Source organism: Engystomops pustulosus, chromosome 10 (assembly GCF_040894005.1).
Source record: "Engystomops pustulosus chromosome 10, aEngPut4.maternal, whole genome shotgun sequence".
Classification (NCBI taxonomy): Eukaryota; Metazoa; Chordata; class Amphibia; order Anura; family Leptodactylidae; genus Engystomops; species Engystomops pustulosus.
In genome coordinates, this window is record NC_092420.1 from 10,029,424 (window position 1) to 10,048,938 (window position 19,515).

At 43.8% G+C, this 19,515-nt stretch overlaps 1 long non-coding RNA gene across 2 annotated transcripts in view; it reads right to left on the reverse strand.

Moving 5' to 3' along the window:
* LOC140104709 (uncharacterized) overlaps positions 1–19,515 on the reverse strand; it is a 127,926-nt gene that overhangs the window by 49,159 nt on the left and 59,252 nt on the right. The window contains exon 5 of one of the 2 annotated variants that reach the window (XR_011850385.1): positions 8,397–8,550. The exons of the other annotated variant lie outside the window; for it this stretch is intronic. This is a non-coding gene — a long non-coding RNA (uncharacterized lncRNA). The remainder of the gene's footprint in view (positions 1–8,396; positions 8,551–19,515) is intronic. 2 annotated transcript variants of the gene reach the window in all.

A 19,515-nucleotide genomic window follows, 5' to 3' on the forward strand; every position in this document is an offset into this window, starting at 1 on the left:
CTATAATACTGCCCCCTAATGTACAGGAATATAACTACTATAATACTGCCTCCTATGTACAAGAATATAACTACTATAATACTGCCCCCTATGTACAAGAATATAACTACTATAATACTGCCCCCTATGTACAAGAATATAACTACTATAATACTGCGCCCTATGTACAAGAATATAACTACTATAATACTGCCCCCTATGTACAGGAATATAACTACTATAATACTGCCCCCTATGTACAAGAATATAACTACTATAATACTGCTCCCTATGTACAAGAATATAACTACTATAATACTGCCCCCTATGTACAGGAATATAACTATTATAATACTGCCCCCTATGTACAAGAATATAACTACTATAATACTGCCCCCTATGTACAAGAATATAACTACTATAATACTGCCCCCTATGTACAAGAATATAACTACTATAATACTGCCCCCTATGTACAAGAATATAACTACTATAATACTGCCCCCTAATGTACAAGAATATAACTACTATAATACTGCCCCCTAATGTACAGGAATATAACTACTATAATACTGCCTCCTATGTACAAGAATATAACTACTATAATACTACCCCCTATGTACAGGAATATAACTACTATAATACTGCCCCCTATGTACAGGAATATAACTACTATAATACTGCCCCCTATGTACAGGAATATAACTACTATAATACTGCCCCCTATGTACAAGAATATAACTACTATAATACTGCCCCCTATGTACAAGAATATAACTACTATAATACTGCCTCCTATGTACAAGAATATAACTACTATAATACTGCCCCCTATGTACAAGAATATAACTACTATAATACTGCCCCCTATGTACAAGAATATAACTACTATAATACTGCCCCCTATGTACAAGAATATAACTACTATAATACTGCCCCCTATGTACAGGAATATAACTACTATAATACTGCCCCCTGTGTACAGGAATATAACTACTATAATACTGCCCCCTATGTACAAGAATATAACTACTATAATACTGCTCCAAATACACATTAATATACTGTACAGCGTCTTATTATTTTTTGTGTTGATGACATGTAAGAATTTGCTGAGCTCTTGTTACTTTTCTCTCCTAACATATAAGCAGCTGAGGATCAGGATTTCCAGGAAAATATCAATATTGCATTGTCCATTGTTGTTGGCAGAACAGATGCTATAGGGCTACAGGGAGCACTTGCTGATACATGACTCCCCACACTTCAGACGTCTTTGTGAATGTCACATTGGGATAAAGATTTGTTACCTTGTAACATGTAATTAGATTGTATTCCTTATACTCTCCCTAATGAACATCTTGTCAGGCTCTTGCCCTGTTTTCCCGGGGTGGGCGCGCCGTGGGGGATGAGTCACACAAACCATTCACAACCATGCAGATGCGTCAGCGCCTCCCGGTGAGCCGCCTGCCATACATTGAGGAATAGATTATCACCTCCGAGACACATTAACCACTGGGCTTTCTAGAAAACTTTGGAGAATCACTTGAGGTCAGATGTGTGGGACGAGAAATCATGAAACTTTAAGGAGAATGGGGCTCATTTACTAACCCAACCGCAGAGTTAACAGAAAGTGCATTGTCCGTGTATAATGCTAATATCGTGCTCTCTATATCCTGTATGTGCTGCTTCCCCGCTCAGGTCCCCGGGGTTCACCTTCTTCTTCCCGGTGCATGTAAGGGTTTATGTTTGTGACACAATTTCAAAGTTAAATCCCGTGCTCAGTCCGAATTAGTCGGATTGTCTGACAGCCCGTCCCCTAAATTGAGTCGCATGAAAGCAGCGCAGCCGCGCCAAAAAATTATCAAGTGCATCAAAATCTCAGCACAGACACTTCTTAAATACCTATGCAAGCTGTGCAATCCCCCAAAAAGGCGAACTGTCCGACGAAAGTGAGCAGCGCGACCCTAATCTATAGTTCCAGCTATTGCCACTAGAAGGAGCTCAATGTATAATGCAGTGTATGCAGTTGTCTCATAAGCTCCCCCTAGTGGTGGCTGCAAACAACCAGAATGATATTAAGATCAATGATACAGCATATGTTATACGGTTCAATACGGTTGGATACATAATGGGGCTCATTTACTCAGGGTTGCACACGCACTTTTGTCAGACCGTGCACCTTTTTCGGGGCTAAAACGGCTTGCACAGGTATGTAAGAAATGTGTGCGCTGGGATTGTGGCGCACGTGACCCTTTTATGGCACAGCTGCGCTGGCTTCCATGGGAAACAAATTGGGGGGCGTGCCGTCTGATTCGGACTGAGCGCGGGATTACATTTTTAAATTGTGTCACTCGCCCTATGTTAAAGATGCACCACAAAAAAGGTGAACACTGTCGGACCGCTCAATCTTAGTGAATCGGGGCTCAGGGCATTATAAAAGGACAATGCACTTTCTGTGAACTCTGATGACCCTGTAAGTAAATGTGCCCCAATATCTCCTGCACCGTTTCCTCCTGCGCTCAACGTTATTCCCTAGTGGAGGATAAGAGACTTTTTCTTCTGCAGGGACACTATGTAAGGTGGGAGATCAAATAGGAAGATAACTCAGAAGAGTTCATATATTTTAGAACGTGAAAATCCCCAAACGGCTTCACAAGATTCTGAAGACGCCTTGAAGGAAGAATTGGCCAGCTGTTAGTGACAGCCGGAGGGACACATTTGGTGCTTTGTATCTTTCTTCACCAATGGCTGCACAAGGACTGTGATATATTATACGTATATAGGCGTATTATGTGGTTGTTACAGCCATGTGCCACTGTGTGGACTCTCATAGTCTCAGTCCGTTTGCTGTAGGCTACACCGGGGTGTGACAACTAAAGGATCTCCTGGTTTACAGCCATAGCCCTTATGAGGAGGTGAGGGCTTTCCTGTATAACTATTCCAAAGATGTTGTGACCAAAATAGCCAACACTTTATTGAAGAAGCAGTCATCAAGGAAAGTGGCAAAACATTAGTGTCTCTGTTTGTTTACATGGTGCACAGACCGGAGCGATGGCAATCATTGTTGTTTTTTATACAGTTTGGGACAACCCCTTTGAAAGCCAAAACCAAGTAAGAAGGACGGACCAAAGTAAGGTGTGAAAATAAGGCTGCGTTCACATCTTGTGTTGTGCATGCGTTAGACGTATATGTCTAAAAATTGACAAAAAACAATGCATTTTCCTTCATACAACAGTTTTTTTTAAATATACGTTGTATCCGTCGTATAGGTTAGCAAGTAATTTTTACACTTAAAAGCGTAAACTTTTTTTAAGAAGAAAATTTTAAGATCGATATTTGGTTATAAAAACAGATGTGATGGAATGATGCGTACGCCGTAACACTTTATGCATACACCGTCCATCAACACCCATGTTAAAAACAACGACAGACCAAAAGCACCAGAAAAATGTAACAGCCCAAGTTTTTCTCAACCAAAAAAAAGGATACAGACGCACATGACAACAAGTGTAAACTGTTTGTGCATCTGTTGTGTTCATAGACATCAATGGATACGCCGTAGCAGATGTTTTGATACTTTTTTAGTATTCACAGGGTTAGGGCTCATTCACACGAACGTAATAGGAACCGATATGCGGCCACACACTGATCCACAATGACATCTATTGCGCTGGGTCACGATGCAGTGAACACATGTTGTCTCACTGCACCGTGACATGTTCAATATTTCGCCATGTTACGGCACCGGCCCTGCGCTGCTCTATGGAGACTGGAGAGGGGTGCGCAGAACGTGTGAATGTACCCTTAGGTAATTGAGTGGTCAGGAACTAAACAGAGGTCAGGGCCAAGAGTAAACCTGAAGGTACCAACCATAGTACACAGAGGTTAGGTAGGTGAAAGTCATCATCCAGGCAGAGGTAAGGGGTAGACCTGGAGGTACCAACCTTAGTATACAGAGGTTAGGCAGGTGAAAGGTCAGGATCTAGGCAGAGGTCAGGGTTATACCTGGAAGTACCAACCATCGTATACAGAGGTTAGGGAGGTGAATGTTCAGCACCTGGGCAGGGGTCAGGGGTAGTCCTGGAGGTACCAACCATAGTATACAGAGGTTAGAGAGGTGAATGGTCAGCATCTAGGCAGAGATCAGGGTCAGGAGTAGACCTGGAGTTACCAACCCTAGTATAAAGAGGTTAGGGAGGTGAATGGTCAGCATCTAGGCAGAGGTCAGGGGTAGACCTGGAGGTACCAACCATAATCAGGATCTAGGCAGAGGTCAGGGGTAGCACTGGAGGAACCAGGCACAATATCCAGTGGTTAGGTAGATGCCACGACAAGAATATTAAGGTTAGTAATCAGAAGCACAGAAAGAAAGCACCAGGTAACCAGGTACCAGGTAACACACAGCACGGTTTGGCTTTCAATGGGACATGAAGGACATGGATCAAGATGGGAAATGGATAACAGAACAGGAAGAGATAAAGGTCCTGGAGGAGATCTGACTGAACGCCAAGATGTGTCACTTGACCCAATTGGTATTTTCATCTGTGATTCAGCAAATAGTAAGCGCAGATCGTCTTTCAGCCTATTGGTGACTATAGCCCCTGCTCATGGAGACACTCGGTGCGTATCTAAACCTTAGGGTCCGTGCACATTAATAGTATTAGAAGCTGCAATGCCGGCTACCCTAGTGGTCACATGTACAACATGTAACTTAAGGCTCCTTTACCCCAATGTGAAAATCTGCATCATGTGATCAGTAGCTTTAGGAAGGTCTGAAACCCTCGACTGGGGAGGAACATATTATACCCCCAGGTCACATTCTCCAAAATCTCAGACAATCCAAACTTTTATTCATCACATAAACATTACAGCACAATATATAATTTATAATCCCATGAGACTAAGTACATCGCTGTTTGTATGGATGAGGCGCTCGGCTCTGGGCGGGCGACAGGTGAAAGGTAGAAACTTGATCTGTAGGAAACATGTAGGAGAAACAGCCGCACAATGGTGGAGGGGCCGTGCCCGGGTGTGGGCGGCAGGGTGCCAGCAGTGACACATGCCTGCCGGTACTATCTGTGGCGCGCCATGGTCCTGGGAATATTCCCTAATAAGCAGGACTGTATGGGGCTTATTTACTAAGGGTCCCGCGGATCGCACTTTCAGGGGGGGGGGGGCCTGATTCGGACTGAGCGCGGAATTTAAGATTCAAATTGTGCCGCAACCAATGCACTTACATGCACCAGGAAGAAGAAGGTGAACTCCGGGGACCTGAACGGGGAAGCGACACATGCAGGAAATCGGGAGCACGATCTCAGTGAGTCGTGCCATAGTGCTTGATCGTCGGACACTCTGTATTTCGGGAACTCCGTTGGCCGGGTAAGTAAATGTGCCTCTATGTCTCCAGGCAGTAAGGACGGGTTCTACGGTTGCCACAGGTAACAGTCGAGTTTCATCTGTGTGATACTATGTGTATGCAGGGGGTTACATACAAGATAGGGTCTGTAGGTTTGTTCTTAAGTTGAATTTGTATGTAAGTCGGAACTGTATACTTTATCATTGTAACCACAGCCAAATTTTTTTGGTCTCTGTGACAATTGGATTTTAAAAATGTTGGGTTGTCATAAGAACCAGGATTAACACCTCTGGTAACTGTTATAGCTGATTATTGTAGCCTTGGGCTAAAGTACAGTAAATTAACCAATATCCAGAGGTCCGTCTGTAACTAGGGGTCGTATGCAAGTCAGGTGTTCTTAAGTAGGGGACCGTCTGTACTTACCTCCTGGTATCAGTGACACAATGGGGCAGATTTACTTACCCGGTCCATTCGCAATCCAGCGGCTCGTTCTCTGCGGTGGATTCGGGTCTTCCGGCGATTCACTAAGGCAGGTCCTCCGACGTCCACCAGGTGTCACTGCTGTGCTGAAAAGCATAGGAACGCACTGGAGTACACCGAGCCGAGCTGAGTGAAGGTAAGCGCGTGCCGAGCAACCCTTTTTTTAAAAAAAATGCGGCGTTTTTTCCAAATCCGTCGGGTTTTCGTTCGGCCACGCCCCCCAATTTCCGTCGCGTGCACGTTGGCGCCGATGTGCCACAATCCGATCACGTGCGCCAAAAACCTGGGGCAATACAGGGAAAATCGACGCAAATCGGAAATATTTGGGCAACACGTAGGAAAAACGCGAAACGGGCCCTTAGTAAATGACCCCCACTGGTGTCCCCATTCACTATATCTCTTGATAATACTATATAGCATGTCCGTCTATACTGTCCTCTGGCTCTATCATAGACTATACACCCTCACACTATGGACTATGAGACTGTGGCCGGGTCACATGAGGCCGATCACGTTTCCTTATCAGGACGATAAGTCACCAAATGACTTTATTAATCCATTAGCACCTGTTCACCTGCCGCCGCCGGATCCCCATGACCCGACTGCGGCCCCTTGTCCTGACACTTTGTCCTCCTGAAGGTCCTAAGAATTACTAAGAAGCATCAGAACTTCTGCAGGAATCAAAACAACTTCACAGATTAGAAATTAATTATTAATTACAAAGTGTTTTCTCGTGTTGGGAATTTCACAACCAAATCTGATAGTAAAGAGTTTAAGAATAATTATTGTACAGTTCTTATGCAAATATCACTGCAAACACATAGAAATATACAATAAAGTGTCATTTCCCAATCACCTGAGTTACATCCTGTATTATACCCCAGAGCTGCACTCACTATTCTGCTGCTGGTGCAGTCACTGTGTACATACATGACATTACTTATCCTGTACTGATCCTGAGTTACCTCCTGTATTATACTCCAGAGCTGCACTCACTATTCTGCTGCTGGTGCCGTCACTGTGTACATACATGACATTACTTATCCTGTACTGATCCTGAGTTACATCCTGTATTATACCCCAGAGCCGCACTCACTATTCTGCTGCTGGTGCAGTCACTGTGTACATACATGACATTACTTATCCTGTACTGATCCTGAGTTACATCCTGTATTATACCCCAGAGCTGCACTCACTATTCTGCTGCTGGTGCAGTCACTGTGTACATACATGACATTACTTATCCTGTACTGATCCTGAGTTACATCCCGTATTATACCCCAGAGCTGCACTCACTATTCTGCTGGTGCAGTCACTGTGTACATACATGACATTACTTATCCTGTACTGATCCTGAGTTACATCCTGTATTATACACCAGAGCTGCACTCACTATTCTGCTGCTGGTGCAGTCACTTTGTACATACATGACATTACTTATCCTGTACTGATCCTGAGTTACATCCTGTATTATACTCCAGAGCTGCACTCACTATTCTGCTGCTGGTGCAGTCACTGTGTACATACATGACATTACTTATCCTGTACTGATCCTGAGTTACATCCTGTATTATACCCCAGAGCTGCACTCACTATTCTGCTGCTGGTGCAGTCACTGTGTACATACATGACATTACTTATCCTGTACTGATCCTGAGTTACATCCTGTATTATACCCCAAAGCTGCACTCACTATTCTGCTGCTGGTGCAGTCACTGTGTACATACATGACATTACTTATCCTGTACTGATCCTGAGTTACATCCTGTATTATACTCCAGAGCTGTACTCACTATTCTGCTGCTGGTGCAGTCACTGTGTACATACATGACATTACTTATCCTGTACTGATCCTGAGTTACATCCTGTATTATACTCCAGAGCTGTACTCACTATTCTGCTGCTGGTGCAGTCACTGTGTACATACATGACATTACTTATCCTGTACTGATCCTGAGTTACATCCTGTATTATACCCCAGAGCTGCACTCACTATTCTGCTGCTGGTGCAGTCACTGTGTACATACATGACATTACTTATCCTGTACTGATCCTGAGTTACATCCTGTATTATACTCCAGCGCTGCACTCACTATTCTGCTGCTGGTGCAGTCACTGTGTACATACATGACATTACTTATCCTGTACTGATCCTGAGTTACATCCTGTATTATACTCCAGAGCTGCACTCACTATTCTGCTGCTGGTGCAGTCACTGTGTACATACATGACATTACTTATCCTGTACTGATCCTGAGTTACATCCTGTATTATACTCCAGAGCTGCATTTATAGGTTTGGGGAACTCGTGTATCTGATATTTCCTGTTGATTCTTGGGGATGTTCTTTATAATGAGAGCAGGTGATGGATAAGATCAGGAGACTCTCTCCAGGCTACTGTAGTGCATGTGGCTGCTGTGGAGTGATTTTCCGCCAGTATCGTATGTCACGTAGCTGGAGATGACGCGTGGTATTAGCGCCCATCTGACCTTCTTGTATTGTGAGCTCAGTGAGTGGATAATCTCCCTTGGTGACTAGATGGGACTCTCTCGGATTAGAGTTGACGTTAATGTCCTCTCACCTGTCTGAAAATAGCGCGGCCTCTAATTTTCCATCGGAGCTTTGCCGCGTGTGACAGGAGTCCGTTCACCTGGGCGCGCGGCACGATAATCGGATTTGATTAGACAGAAAAACACCTTTGATTCTGCTGCTATTCCTGGATGGGAGATGATCCCCTGCAGACAGACAACACGTGATACATCTGAGCAGGATCCTGTGTACATGCAATGCAAATAATCAAAGGGGGGACCTGGATTAGACAAAAATGGCTGATTTCTTCCAAAAATAGAGAATGATTCTCCAAGAGCAAACAAGGCTTGTCCTCACACTGCTGTGCTCTTTTCCACATCCCCTCCTTATGCACAAACATTGTAGAAGGCTCATTATCTAGAAGGCAAGGGCTGTGAAGAAGTTCAATGAAGAGAGCTAAGAGAACAGCAGTGTGAGGACCCCCTCCCCCAAGTATAATCCTGAAATATAAATCCATATTTCACAGCCCTGCTGCTACTAAGGTGCGACTACACATACAATTACATTCCTGGGACAATACTTAATATTGGTTGCAAAGAGCTAAGAGAACAGCAGTGTGAGAACCCCTTCCCCCAAGTATAATCCTGGAATATAAATCCATATTTCACAGCCCTGCTGCTACTAAGGTGCGACTACACGTACAATTACATTCCTGGGACAGTACTTAATATTGGTTGCAAAGAGCTAAGAGCAGAGCAGTGTGAGGACACCCCCCCAGACACAACAATCCTGGAATATAAATATATTTTACACAGTCATTCTGCTACTAACAAGATACACAATGGTCTGATTACACATATCTACAAGGACAATGCCTAACGGAGACTGCAGAGAGCTAAGAGCACAGCAGTGTGAGCACATACCTCCAGAATCAACAATCCTGAGAATATGAATCCATTTTTCACAGTCCTGTGGCTACTCACAACATACACAAAGGTATGATTACACATATCTACAAGGACAATACCTATGACTGGCTGCAGAGAGCTAAGAGCACAGCAGTGTGAGCACATACCTCCAGAATCAACAATCCTGAGAATATGAATCCATTGTTCACAGTCCTGCTGCTACTAACTTTTAGATTATTCTCTGTGTTTGTATTTTTTGCATTGGCATGTCCTCTGTGAGTGGGAGGAGGTCTATAAAATGTAGCTGAAATATGTTATTTTGCAGTGTTTAGTTCTTCAGGCACAAATCTGAAATATTTGATAATTACACATTTTTTGGCATCAGATTTACCGGCAGGATAACAGACAGGTTATTCCTGTTTCATGAATTTTACGGTAAGAAAACCCTGGATAACCCCCGAACAAAGCCAGACGTCACGGTACACATTGCAGACAGAAAGAAAGTATGTTAATCCCTCAACAAGTTTGACCTGAAAAATGTGCAACGTGATATCAAGTGATGGGGCGAGACTGTATATGACGTGGATATCGGGGTGGCAACATTGTTGTCACTAAGTTTCATAAAGGAAATTTTCCATCAACATCCATCATGATAAACCAGGGACATTACTCCTAGATCCAGGCGCCAGGACTGTGGTATCTTCTTATATTTGTTATCCATGGCCTTCTTCTTTTTAAAATCAACTTTTACAATTATGCTAATGAGCACAAATGGTCACTAGGGGTGTTACTAGAACCCTTTTGTGCTGCAGCTTCGCACTTCCCCTTCCCTGTGTGCTAAAACTCCCTATGCTGCAGTGGGATTACATCATGTAAATGGAGGGTAAAGTACTGAGGGAGCAGGGGAAGACAGTGTAACAGCCTGTGAATCTGCAGTATGGAGGGTTTTCATGGAACTGCCCCAGTAGCCCTTCAGGCTCATTAGCATAATTTATAAAAGTCGATTTTAGAAGGAAGGAGGCCATTGATAACAAATATAAGGAGATACCACAGTCCCGGTGCCTGGATCTATGAGTAATGTCCCTGGTTTATCAGGATGGATTCTGATGGTAGAATTCCTTTAAATAATTTTGAACTGAATGGAGAGACACAACACCTCCAATCCACCACCTCCCCCCTATCACGTTGTATTGGTTTTCCCTGTCTCTATTGGCTTCCCACACTGTGATAGTTGGGGGTGGTTTAAGGGTATAATGAGAAGGCATTCATACTGCTGGATGGAGATTATGGGGCTCATTTACTAAGGGTACGAATTGGTTTCCCGACGATTTCCGATTTACGCCGAATTGTCCCGGATTTTGGCGCATCGGCGCCGCCTTTCACGCGACAGAAATAGGGGGGGCGTGGCCGTTGGACAACTCGACTAATCCGGATAAATCACGGAATTAAAAAAAGAATTTGTGTCGCAAGGTCAAGCACTCACATGAACCGGGAAGAAGAAAGTGAACTCCAGTGCACCTCGGCGCAGCAGCGACCCCTGCTGGATATCCTGGCAGACCAGAATCAGCGTTGGAGAACGCACCGTTGGATCACGACTGGACCGGGTAAGTAAATGTTCCCCTATATATTGATCCTGCTGTGATGGGACATGGGCTGCTCCCAGGTGGATGCCCTGTGTGTTAGTGGACCACAACATTTGTACTAGTCGGTCATCAAAAACTGGGCCAGCCTTAGTTCAGGAATATGCACCTGTCACCAACATTGGGGCAGATTTACTTACCCGGTCCTGTCGCGATCCTGCGGTGCGTTCTCCAAAGAGGATTCGGGTCTGCCACGATTCACTAAGGTCGTGCGTCCAATTTCCTACATGTGTCGCTTCCACGCTGAAGTCCGCCGGAGTTCACCATCTTCTTCCCGGTGTATGTAAATGCTGATCTTGCGTCACAATTTCGTTTCTAAATTCCGCGGTTTGTCCGAATCCTTCGGGTTGTCCGACGCCACCCCCCCCCCCAATTTCTGTCGAATGCAAGCCGATGCGCCACAATCCGATGGCATGCGCCGAAAACCAGAGGCAATTCGGTGCGAAACTCAAATATTCTGGAAACCCGACGGAATCGCGGTCTGTGGACCCTTAGTAAATTAGTCCCATTGACTGAGATATGGGATGTTATAGATGGGACCCTACATTTCACATGGGTTAAAATGATATGATATTCTATATGTCACAGGACATCTTATGGACTTGTGTCAGTGTTGATCCTTGACTAGGATCCTCCAATGGGCCAAGGTTCTAGCACTGGAATGGGCCAAGAGGGACAGAAGACCATCACCCATATAGGTGGCTACTGAGGTCTATCTTGTAGGAGTTGATGGAAAGTTGGCACCTAAATGTTATCCATAGGGACCAGGGAACCTGTATCCCCCACACATACGGACCAGGTACAGATAACTTTGGAAGGTGGAGATGGACCATATTCTAGCTGAAACGTCTCTCCCTTATAATTATCTTCCATTATTCACACCATTTGCCTGTAGATATTTTAGCATTTTTCTCCTGTAAACCCTTATAATTATGTGTAACAGACCAGACGCCTGTCGCCACATAGTGAATATACAGGTTATTTTGGTTCTGGGGACCGACATGGATTTGCCAATTTCTCGGAGGCAAAGGTCGATGTCCTTCACACTTGATGGTCAGGATTCTTTTGACCCTTCGAGTTAGAATCGGGTTTCATCACTTCAGCTTGTGACATCCAGTGGATATTCCTGTTCTGTACGGGGTTATGGGAGAATACTCTTCACCTATTCGTAACCCTTTATACAGTTTTACGCTAAAAAGACTTGAACTTTGACCAAATCATCCAAAACGAGAAGCTTTTAAGTCCCTCTTGTGTAAATGACGGGGTCCGGACAAGTCTCTGAATTCTCGTAGACTTGAGCAGCGTTAGATGTGTGACATCTCCGGACAATGTTTCCATGTCTGGTTCTCGATAAGTAACTTGTCATATAAAAGACTTGATGTGTGATCAGGGGGGGAGGTCGTGGTTACTGAAGCGGCTCCACGTGTGTCAGGAGAGAAATACTCAGACTGTAACCGGATGACAGCTGTGAGGGTGACCCGCCGCCCCATTAATTATCACCTAATACCGGGACAAGCCTCTGTGTGTCCACACCATGGGCGACACAAATAGCTCCGTCATGTATGTGGTGCTGGAATACCAGGAAATAATCTCTTATTAGTCGGGTCAGCGCTGATGACATTATAGACAAATCACAGAGTCCTTGTATCATTACTGGTGGGTCAGACATGTGTCTATATTATTATTATTTATAGAGCATTAACCCTTACACTCCAAAACATACTGGTAGGATGATTAGATTGTGAGCCCCATTGGGGACAGGGACTTATTTGGCAAGTTCTGTGCAGCGCTGTGAAATCTGTGTGCGCTATATAAATAAAGGAACTATTATTATTACAGGACTCAGCCCATTTTTGTTTTTGCGTTTCTGTTTTTGCTCCCCTCATTCCAAAAGTGATAACTTTTTTTATTTTTATGTTTAACTACTTTTTAGTGGTTCCATTTCATATTCAATGCAATGTACTGGAGAGCTGGAAAAAAAATTCCAAGTACAGGCGGTCCCCTACTTAAGAACACTCGACTTACATACGACCCCTAGTTACAAACGGACCACTGGATATTGCTAATTTATTGTACTTTAGTCCTAGGCTACAATAAACAGCTGTAACAGTTATCACAGGCGTCTGTAATGAAGCTTTAGTGTTAATCCTGGTTCTTCTGACAACCCAACATTTTTAAAATCCAATTGTCATAGAGACCAAAAAAGTTCTGGCTGGGGCTACAATTATAAAGTATACAGTTCCGACTTACATACTAATTCAACTTAAGAACAAACCTACAGACCCTATCTTGTATGTAACCCGGGGACTGCCTGTACAGTGAAATTGACAAAAAAAACACATTAGCGGCGGGTTTTGTGGGTTCTGTTTTTACGACTTTTATTCTGCTCTCCAAGCGACACTTCCTGTTTATTCTTTGGGTCGATGCGATCACAGGGATACCTAATATACTTAGGTTTTATCAGGTTTTAGTAGATTTAAAAAAAAATAAAAACTTTTGTTACTGAACTTGTACTAACTCCATTATCAAGTTAATCCAACCCTCCTCCCCCATTCATTTGTGCAGTTTGTTTAATACAGTAGCTGGTTATGCATCAGTCTGAAATCACTTCTATGAGATCCGCCAAGAGGGGCATATGTTATGCCATGACCTATTGTAAGGCATTGTTATGCTTTTAACTCATTAAAATCTTGTTGAAACTTTTAATTAAAACTTTTGTACGAAAAAAATATTTGCCATTTTGCCACTCTCACACACTTTGTGGTACGGACCTATGTAACGCGTAATTTTTGTGCGGTACATGCTGCCGTTATAACTTATATCAATTTGGGACGTATTTGACCCTTTGACCCCTGGTCTTGTTATAAGAGCCCCTCCCTTTCCCCTCCAACTATGTGCTAAAACTTCCTCTGCTGCCGTGAGATTACATCAGGCAGTGGGGAGGGAAGTGCTGAGGGAGCAGGGGAAATAGTGTAACTGTCTTTGAATCTGCAGCATGGAGGGGCTCCAGGGCTGCCCTAGGAGCCCTTCAGGCTCATCAGCATTACTTTAAAAGTTGATTTGAGAAGGAAGGAGGCCACGGATAACAAATATAAGAATATTACCACAGTCACGGGGCCTGGATATAAGTGTTTATCAGGATGGAATTTGATGGTAGATTTCCTTTAATATCAATGTATAATTTTCCCGTATATACCTATATAGGGAGGGAGACTCAGGTGTATAGATACGGGAATGACTTTCCGATGATGTGATTTTGCGGTTTGTTCAGAACAATTCCAATCTGCGGGAAGAGAAAGAGATTGCAGCTTCCATAGCAACACATGTAATCGGCACAGTCCTGGCTACTTCTCTACACGTGGTAATTGCAGTACACGGCCGCCGCTCCGACTGAAAAGCCTTTTATAGCGGCTGCCAGACAAGATGTTCTGATTGAATATCAGGTTCATGAGCAGAAAACAAGAATAAATGCAGCGTAATGAAAGAGTAATAGGAGCCCATCATGTCGCACACGTGGAGCCGCGAATCACGGATCAGGCTAGAAATTTACTACAATACGACTGTTAATATAGTATCACATCTGTGCATTCCTTGGGATATTGGGGCTCATTTACTAAGGGTCGCGGATCGCACTTTCGTTTTTGGGGATTGCGCGGCTTGGATAGCTATTTAACAGGTGTCTGCGCTGGTATTTTGCCGAACGCAATCAATTTTTGGTGCAGCTGTGCTGCTTCTAAGTGGCACATACTGGGGGGCGAGCAGTAGGATGATCCGACGGATTCAGACTGAGCGCAGGATTTAACTTACAGATTGTATCGCAAGACAATGCACTTACATGCACCGGGAAGAAGAAGGTGAACTCCGGGGACCTGAACGGGGAAGCGACACATGCAGGATATCGGGCGCAGGATCTTAGTGACTCCCAGCACAGCGCATTATACACGGACAATGCATTTTCTGTGAACTCAAGCAGCCAGGTAAGTAAATATGCCCCAATATGTCTACATAAGTCCAGGGGTCCTTAAAGGGACCATAAACCAAGAACGTTGCCATATCATTCAGTAACTGGCAGAAATGATAAATGCCACTACTAGACTCTATAAATATAAACTCTGCCATGGATTCTGGGTCTCTGTCGTGAGATTGTTCTCAGACTACCGCTAATACAGAACGGACAACGCCAAATTGTGCTACAGATGCAGCAAAGCCGAGTCGGCTCCCAGGAGAACTATCCAGCCTAGCGGACCACTGACCTCCACATTGCTGGTGGTATGTACCAATGTGTATGGGCCACTTTAACTGGGTAACTCCTTTAACCCCCATTGCTTATTCCCAGAAGGATCTCGCTGTCATCTATCATAGATAGCGGTGAGCCTCTGATACGACCAGCCACACAGCATATAAAGGGCATCTACCCCCAGATTGAAAGACTGTATGCAAATGATCCTCCATTAACACCTAAGGAGCCTGGAGCCCCTCAGGCTCATTTGCATACAGTCCTTCATCCCAGTGGTAGATGCCCTTCAAAGGGAACCTGTCACCAAGGACCTCATTTTCCATAAAGGCAGGTTGCAATCACACCTGCAGTACAAATCTGCCTTTTCTAAGCATTTGCATTACAATATAATTGTGTGTTATAACTTACCTTGCACCCTGACAAAATCCTCTGTTAAAGTCACAGGGGTTGGGCTTTCATTTGGATGCATTTCACAAAACAACATGCGCTGCAGACTCCTCAGCTCGCAGCCCCCACCTTTGTGCTCCTGTACAGCTCCTCCCTCCTGCTCCTTCACAGAGCTCACAGCCTGGTGAGCTAATGTCAGTGGGGGAGGAAGGAGCTGTACTGGAGCACAAAGGTGGGTACTGAGAGCCGAGGAGTCTGCTGCACAGACAAGTCACGTGATATGCAGCCAAACCAAAGCCCAACCCCTGGGACTACACAGAGGATTCTGTCAGGGTGCAAGGTAAGTTATAACACACAATTATATTGTAATGCAAATGCTTAGAGAAGGTAAAAAGGCAGATTTGCACTGCAGGTGTGATCGCTTCTACAACCTGCCTTTAGTGAAAATTAGGTCACTGGTGACAGGTTCCCTTTAAATGAGTGTTGAGGCAACTGCACTACAATTTTGGACTGCAGCCGTCCCAAAATCTGATGAAAGATTGTGATATTCCATGTGCTGTTGTTCTGCATTGACTGCACATTAGTCACTTTTAATATCCACATGGATCTGGAAATTTTAGCATAATATTACCAGCTATTGTCGGGTGCAGTAGCGGCGCTTGTTTACGATGATTGCTCCCTTATTAGTATGAACCACGGAGGGAGACAATGAGTAGATTAATATTTATGGGCCGCGTCGTGCTCCCACTTCATAATACGACTGTCATCAGATGAGCTTCTAGTTCTGATGGTCTCTGAAGGTCCTGGCAGCACATGTGCCGCCTCACGTGGGAGCACAGGCCGCTCACTGTCATATCACACTCCTCCGTGCATGCACAACCTGCTAACCTTCCCCTAATTAGGAGAGATGAATGTAAAGCGAAACGTTTGATAGGAATCACATGGATTGTTCTGATCCGGCTGCAGCTCCACGTGGCTCCTGAAACGGAGAGTCAATGGTTCAGATCTAACAAAGGAGAATCCATCTATAAATGAAACTCACATTATATACACATACACACACGTACATAAGAAAACCTGACTTACAGACAACCCCAAGTTACAGAGGAACCTGTCATTTACTGTACTTTAGTCCCAGGATACAAAGATCAGAGTTACCTAAGGTGTCTACAATGAAGCTTGGTTCTTATGACAACCCAAAAGTTTTGAAATCCAATTGTCACAGAGACATAAAAAATTTTTGTCTGGGGTTACAATTATAAAATATACAGTTCCAACTTACATACAAATTCAACTTAAAGGACATCTACCACCAGGATGAAGGATTGTAAACCAAGCACACTGACCATACTGGTGTGAACCCCCTCTGGTAGGATCTGCTCTTCTTTATCTTCTTATGCCCTTGATGTTAAGAAAAAAAGGCATAAAAAAGTATGCAAATGAGCCTGTGGGGCTCCAGGATCCATTAACACCTATGGGGTCTGGAGCCCCTCAGGCTTGTCTGCATAATTTTAAAAGGCTTTTTTTTTGTAAAATCCAGGACATAAGAAACAAAAAGAAGAACAGATACTGCCAGAGGGGGCGCACACCAGTATGTCCGTATGCTTGGTTTACAATCCTTGATCCTGGTGGTAGATTTCCTTTAAGAACAAACCTACAGAACCTATCTTGTACTGCTTGTATATGTATATATATATATATGAAATCAGAGGCCATTGTTAAGACCCAACTTTGAGCGGGTGGATCTGGAGCTGAACGGAGCAATGCGGACTGTAGATGCCTAATGGGTGGAGAATCACTTGAAGGCCACGTGCACGTGGCTGCACTATATACATAGCTACAATAGGGACCATATTGTATTGGATCTGCACGTAATCCGCCTGGTTATGTTTTTTGGGTTCCCAATCTACAGCTTTGTCACATTAACCAATGTCAGATGTTGTCCCTCTAATAACGCTGAACTACCCGTCTTACGACTGAATCACCCTTAACCCCATCACTGCCAGTCCTAGCTGCCACGCCGGAGCCGGGTCATGTCCTGTGTGGGCGATGGATGGAACGTGTTAATGGATTAGTCTCACTTCTCTATTTCTCACGCGGCAGCTGCTCCAGCACAAAGGCTCGGCTTGTGTTACATAGATATATATATATATATATATATATATATACATATATAACTGAGGTCTGCTGGAATTAGTGGAATTAAAAGAATCTGCATCTATATCGATTCCCTCCTTGAAACTGCCCAAAAATGAGAGAGGCGTAAAGACACCAACTACTCCCTGTATGTAATATAAGAGTAAGATGTCCCTGCGTCGCACAGTCTGCTGTCACATATCTTGGGGGAACATGAGGATTCCATGATGATACATTGAAGTGTATCAGATGAAGGGGTTGTAACAAGTTTGATTGTTCAAACTGATATGTGGGGGTCCGATAACTGGGACCCCCAACCTATCACAGGGCTCCTGTTCTTACTAATTGATGTAGATAGAGCCAGCGTCCTTCAGCTCCATTCAGTACTATGGTAGCGTTGGAGAAATGTATAGTCTATGAGAATGCTGGAGATAGCTTAAAGGGGTTTTCTCACAAAGCAAGTTCCACTGGAAAGGGCTATTGTTGATCGGTGTGACCCCCAACAGATCATGAGAACATGGGTCCGATGTACCCCAATTGATCAGACCCCACACGGATCAAATTGCTATTCCCTATCCTGGGGTTAAGGGGATGACAATCACATTTGTACAATCCCTTTAAGGCCCAATACATATTATATGGAAAATTTACCTAATTTGCCTGACTATCTATATCGTATGCAGCGTCTCTCAACTCTGATGGCAAGTAGAAGAGATAAGCATTGGGTAAGTTACAATTTCACTTCTATTTATTCTTCCGAGGAAAGTCGGAAGTGGGATGATAAACTAGGGAATATTTTAGGGAACAGGAGACAGTTTAAGTTTCTGAATTTTTAATGCCGCTTGTGAGTTCACTGCAAAGGGGCCTACAGAGGCTTTGTCGCCCAGGTGCTCACTGATACGTGGGAGTTTGATTGACTGGTGATTTCATGTGATCAGATACATACATGGGGTAAGATTTTGCAAATGTTAGTGGGTTAGTACTTTGACTCCTGGTGATGCCAGTTAAGATAAAATTAATTTCATGGTGATGTAAGGGAAACAATTATTTAGCCAAAAGAAAGGTGGTTAGTAGGGCTCCATGGGAACCTGTCACTAGTTGTATTTGTGAAAAATTTGGTGACAGGTTCCATTTAAGGAGTTAAAGTGCAGCAACTATCACCGCTGTAATCATATGTAACCACATAAACATGTTAGTTCAAGCCATAGGATTAACATTATCTCCTTTACAAGGATGTCATAATCCCACAGATGAGAAATATCAATACTATATCTGATGGTACCAGATTGTCTCTGCCACGCAATCACTTTTTAGACAGATTTTATGGACAGAAGTAAAGCGAACACTTCTCAGCTCCAAGCTGTGCAAATATTTACAGGGAACTCAGAAATATCTGCACACAGATTCGGAGAACTAGGAGGTCAGTGAGTTTATTTACCTTCAGGACTTAAACTAAATCCATAGGAGCTGAAGGAGCTTCATTCTCACCTGGTAAGCTACTACTAGTGATGGCTGGGGTCCTGCAATTATCACAATTTTGAATCGTAAAAATTGAAAAAAATAAAATGTATAAAATTTCTGTAGTCAAATATTAATACCCCCACCGGGGACATATATATAAGCAGTGTGCTACGACATACAAATCATCGATACAGGTCCTGGAACTTAGGACTGAGCGGAAAGAGCCCCAGAAGAAAGTTTCTAGTGATAATGTTCCTCATGGGCGGAGTCAACCTGCTTTCGGAATGTGATACAAAAATGTTTCCTTTTCATGTTCTGAACCTCCTCCCGAAGATTAAATTGGAGCTCCATGTGCCAAGCTTTTCTACAGAGCCCCATGGCTAGCAAGAGCACCCCTATTTG